Here is a 5,861-nt window from a genome sequence, read left to right on the forward strand (position 1 = left end):
GTACCTCACTGCCATGACCCCTGCCCACCAGCCGTAACGTCAGAACAAACAACACGTGATGGAGTGAGGACAAAGAAGCAGGGAATTGCACCAAAGAACTTTCAGGATTTGCAGAGAGACCTTGAAAGTGCTTAGACCTCATATTTTACCAAGAAAAAAACCAACCTTTGTAAAGGGATCTGCATGTGTCTTATGAAACAATTTCAGAAACCAAAAAGTTTGACTTTCATTAATTATCAATGAAAATTAAGAAACAGAATGAAGAAATATTAAATGTAGTGGTCATCAAGGACCAAGACAATGGAGGCCAAATCTGATAAATCAATGTATCCTATAAGAACTTAAAGAGACCGAAATGCCATAAACTTATTTAACAGGGAATTTCCTTTTGCTTCTATATAAATTTATCTTTGTCCGTTTGAGAGATGAGTTTCTGTTTTTAGTATTGAATAGTGGAATAGAATTGAAATCCTAGGTAAAGAAACTGAGTAGTTTCAAAGCTGAAGTTGCTGATACATTTGGGGTCCTAGTAACCCCCAACCACATGTTTTGAGCTCTCAAAGGCCAGAGCTCCTGTCCCTTCTGTGGCTTTGGGGACAGTTAGGTCAGCCGATAATATCTGAATGAACGAGCCACCTGGAAAGCTTGTACGGCAGGCAAGTTGAAGTGGGCCAGCAGCATGGCACTGCTGACCTGCAGCGGGTCACAGTTGTAGTCAGAGGTCTCCATGGTGATGTTTCTGAGCCATGAGGTTGGAACTGTGGGATTAATGACATCCCACGACTGGAGCAACTTTAGTGCTGAGAATAGCTTGGACTAAGGTAAGTCATCCCCAGACCTGAGATTTAGATGAAAAAAATGTAAGAACTTATCAATCCACACTGAGGGACAAATTAGGGTGATTCTGGAGGGCAAGTCTTTCTGTGTGAGATCCTGGAGGGCCTTTTCGCTCTCTCACCATCCGGGGTCCCCATAGTGGTTCCGACGAGAGAGGAAAGGCCAGAAAAAATGATTCTGAGAACGGGACTAGACAGAAACCAAGAATGAAAGAATGCGAATTCAATGATTGCAAGTTGTTCCTTGATATTGTGTTTTAAATTAGCTGGTGACTGCCTCCGTGGACTTAAGGAAACATCACTTGATTAGGGTTGCTCCAAAAAATGTAGGCTATTGTCCTACTGATCTCAGTAGGTCATTCTGAAAGAGTTAGAAATGAGTTTTTATTTCGTTTAGGTGGTTCTGGAGAAAAACCTTTCCAGGACCCATGAATGGGCACAGCTGTTTTCCCTGATCAGGATCCTTGCAGCACCCAAGTAAGACTAAAACTAGCAGATATATTTTGTTCTGTCTCTGGCCACTGTTAATTGCATTCTTTATTTCCTTTAAAACAAAAATCTCCTACTGTTTTCTTCTACAATTCTGATATTCATTTCTTGATCATTTCACCTTCTATTCGCCCATGAATCAAAATCCAATCCACCAGGATTTTCTACCCCACTTTCCTAGAGAAAAATAAGTACTTAAAAGCAGTTTGATTCTTTAATTTCTCAAGCGTCTCAAAATAAGTTCTGTTGAAAATCTTCAGAGTTCCCATCTTAGGCCTCTATACATTCTGGCTGTTTCCTCTCAGAGGCTGAGGACAAGTTATCTTAATTTTCTGGGACCACAGGAAATGGTAAATGAGGAAAAACATAATTCATTTTTATTGTGGGAAAACTAAATCACTAAGTAGTCAGAAGACTACTTACTTGATGGACTACCTTACTTAAATGCTTCTCTGAGAACTTAGCCCCCTAACTAGGTATAAAAAAGCCACAATTACAGAGAAAAGAATTAGATACAGGGGACTTGTCAATGGCAATGCTTTTATTATATAAAGTCTAATTTAGACCTTCCTAAACAGTTTTGCTTCATTGCTCTGTCACTTGTGTTTATATGTATATATGTTGGAAGCTCCATAACACTAGCAGTAAGAGACAGCTTTGTGCCGGGGCATTGTGTCAGCATCTTAGCAGAGTTAAGCTTCTGGAACACAGTTAACCCCTAAATGAAAAATACCTAAGTGGCCAATTGTAAAGCTCATGCATGGGACTCTACTGAAAATATGCTCAGCTTTGCCTATTTCATATACCATTTAATGTCCTTGGTTATTTAGTCTCCAGAGCACATAGCAAACCAGATGATCAGAGCAGCTGACAAGTAGAGACAGCTGTCATTTTACGTTGGCCGCTACAAGAAGTGGCAGCTGACTGACAGGAAAAGTGGAAGAAGAAAAGAAAAAACTTCTAAAAAGCAGGCAGATATAAGACCTCAAATCCCAGAGACACAGAGCAGTTTTGTTTCAGGACAAGCGACTCTAAGTGGCCTCTGTAGTCATCTATTTCAACACAGTGCGTTAATTGACTTAATTACCCTCAAATGTTGGAGCTGGAAAGATGCCCTTGGGATCTCGCCCAACTATCCCAATTTACAGGTGAGGAAATGGAGACCTAGGGAAGCACTGAGGGCCCAGGTCAGCATCACAGCTGGTTAGTGGTGGAGCTGTAGCTGGAACCAGTTTGATCCTGACCCCAATGTACTTTTTCTTGACAAAATGGTTGAAGCCTCATTGGTTGAAGATGAAGATCAAATGAGATTAAAATACAGAAGGTTAGCACAAACACAGAGAGATCAAAATCTCGTTAGCTATTATTATGAATTTTAAAATCTGATCTAAAAAATGGTTGAGCATTTTTAATATGAATCTTTTAAATAACGTTTCTCTTTCTGAAAAGTAATTTCCATGAAGCAATCCATTCTTGGGCGCTAAAATGTCACCTCTCCAGAAAGGTCTTCCTCGACTACCCTATTAAAAATAGTACCTCTTTCACTTTCTATCTCCTTACCTTGGTTTAATATGTCTTATAACCTATCACCATATGAAATTATACACACACACACACACACACACACACATATACACACAGAAGACTGATTATAACAAGCCTGATTTGTAACATATAATGGAATCCCTTTATAATGATGGTGTTTAGATACAAGTACCAATATTCCCATCTTAAGCTAAGTTCTATCAAGATTTGCTATCTGTAATTAGGTTTAAGAGGAAATATTTGGCCTGTGGTAGAGCTGGATCCATGTAACACTAGCATTTTTCTAACATGTTTCCAATATCACTGTTACTGTACATGGCAGATAGAAATTAAAACACATTCCTGCTTTGCCACTTCCTTTCTACGTTCCTTAAAAGGGCCTGGGCTATTATCTCTGATGACCGAGCAAAAACTTAAGTGTGAACAAAAATTAGATAAGAGCTTAGATTGAGACGGGAAGAGGACAGCATCTGACATCTTAGATATCAATGTGATCTAATTCTTTAAAGAATTATTTGAATTCCATCTTGTTTAAAGCGTGATTTCTAAGTGAGAGGTAGAGAAGTAGATGAGACTGTAGGAGGGCTGAATGGTTGAAGGTTTAGAGAAAATAGTATTTCCTTAGCAGCACCACCACTACTACTTTTCCTGAAATATGAAAAATAAAAATAATTCCCTCAAATAAAATGCTGTGCAATTGACCTTCTCTTTAACATTTGTGCCTACTTGTTCTTCCGACTATCTTTACGTTCATGAGTGGACTCCTAGGTGTTAAAAGGCCCTTGCAACCAGAGATCAAAGGGAGTTCGAATGTAAGGTGGCCTGTTCAGCGTGCCAGCCCTCTCTTACGGTGACATTTGTATTATTAATGAATTAGGGACCTCCTCTGCCTGACCGCTGGTGTTGGGATGTCTCAGGGCTGAGTCCTTGGCCGCCTTCTCTCTGCCCCAGGCAATGTCATCCACTTCCACACCTTGCAATGTCATGAATGTGATGACTGAAGTTGGTATTTCCAGGCTTGCCCTCTTCCTGATGTCCTGACCCCTCTGTCCAACTACTTGCTGGACATCATCACTCGAACGCCTAGTGGCATCTCAAATTCACCATGAACAAAACCCAACTCTTGTTTTCTTCTCTCCAGACCTTACCCCAAACAGATCATCTTAATGACATCACCGGTGCTCAGACTCCAAACCTAGGCATCCTTGATTCCTCTGTCTCACCCCCATCAGAGGAGGACCTACCATGAAGCTCGAGAAGCTTCAGCTGCCGGGCCCTTCACTTGCATAGAAGCCTTGCAGGGAACCTCATTTTCTGTCCAGATTTTAATTTTTCTTACAGAGGGCCCTCAGATTGTGTACGTTTCAGATCCCATAAAACTTGGATCTGCCTCTGCACCCTGCGTCCTGATGTATTTTCAGAAGAATACTATCTAAATCTGACCACCTCAGACATGATCTCTGTTGATCCAAGCCAGCACCTTCTCTGACCTCGAGTACTACAGTGGCTTCCTAATGCTCACACAGCTTCCTCACTTCTCTCCTACAGTCTGTTTCCTATATAGCAGCCAGAATGATCTTTTGAAACTGTTTTTCAGGTCACATTCCTGACTTAACCCGTTGGCTTCCCATTCCACTTAGAATACGTCACACCACTGAACTATCACAGTGCCCCTGGGTCATCTAGCCCCTGCTTACCTCCGAGCCCCTTTCCTCACAGCTGACTCCCCTCTAGCTGTACCCTTCTTCCCTGGCTGGAACACACCAGACTCTCTTTTTGCCTCGGGGCTTTTGTACTTGCTGTTTCCTCTGCTTGGGGGATTTCCCCCATTTCTTCATGTGTCTTCTCATCATTCAAGTCTCAGCTCAAACATCACCTCCCCTCAAAAGACTGTCCTCTGGGTGGAGACCCAACTCCTCCCCCGTCATTCATGATCCCATTATCCTCTCCTTGTCATGTGTCACAATAAGAAATGATCTACTCAGTTTACTTTATTGTCTGGCTTCGTTCAAAGGACTGTAAACTCCGTGAAGTTCCACTTGCTCACTACGAACCCCTGCAGTGCCCACTTCAGAGAAGGTGCCATTAAATATTTGCTAAACAAATGACCAAGGGAAATGTTTATTAAATAAATACTAATATAGTAAAATAGGGTATGAAGAGGTACTGCATGTAGAGTGGGTAGAATTGAGGAATATGAACTATTATGAAGTTCTTTTGTTTGTTTCTTCCTTATTAACTGAAGACGGTTAAAAATCTATCCTGCCAGTGGATGCAAGTTTGAGCTGTGCATTGATGTCACAATTAATATTCCATTATGTATGTTATCATAATGCATGAGGTAAAATGTGTATGTCATCGTGTCCAAACTGTAAGGTACTCGCCATAAATAGCAAGTAAATGGAGAGGAAAATATACAGGCTACATCCCATCTGGATCTCCTCTTCGCCCCACGTATTGGCTCAGGAATGCTCAGAAGGTTTGAGGGTTATGAATGTTACCATCCACGTATTCTGAACGGAGCTAAATATATTGTGGAAAAATAGAAAAAATAGGGAAAAAAATCAGTAATTGAGATCTGCATCAATTTCCTTCAGCTCTCTAAGAAAAAGCCCTTTTTAAAATACCAGCTTTATTGAGATATAATTCACATACCATAAAGTTCATTCTTTTAAAGTGTACAATTGAGTGTTTAGTATATTTACAAGAGTTGTGCATCCCTCACATTCCAGAACATTTCATCCCCCCAAAGAAACTCCATACCCATGACTAGTCACTCCACATTCCCTCCCTTCCTCTCCTGCCCCCTCCCCTCCCCCAGGCTCCTGGCAACCACGAATCCACATTCTGTCTCTCTGAATTTGCTGATTCCGGACATTTCAGATAAATGTAACCAGAAAAATGTGACTTTTTATGTCAGGTTTCTTTCACTTATAATGTTTTTAAGGTTCATCCATGTTGTACCATGTGTCAGTACTTCATTTCTTTTCA

The sequence above is a fragment of the Lagenorhynchus albirostris genome, chromosome 18, assembly GCF_949774975.1.
Source record: "Lagenorhynchus albirostris chromosome 18, mLagAlb1.1, whole genome shotgun sequence".
NCBI classification, from domain to species: Eukaryota; Metazoa; Chordata; class Mammalia; order Artiodactyla; family Delphinidae; genus Lagenorhynchus; species Lagenorhynchus albirostris.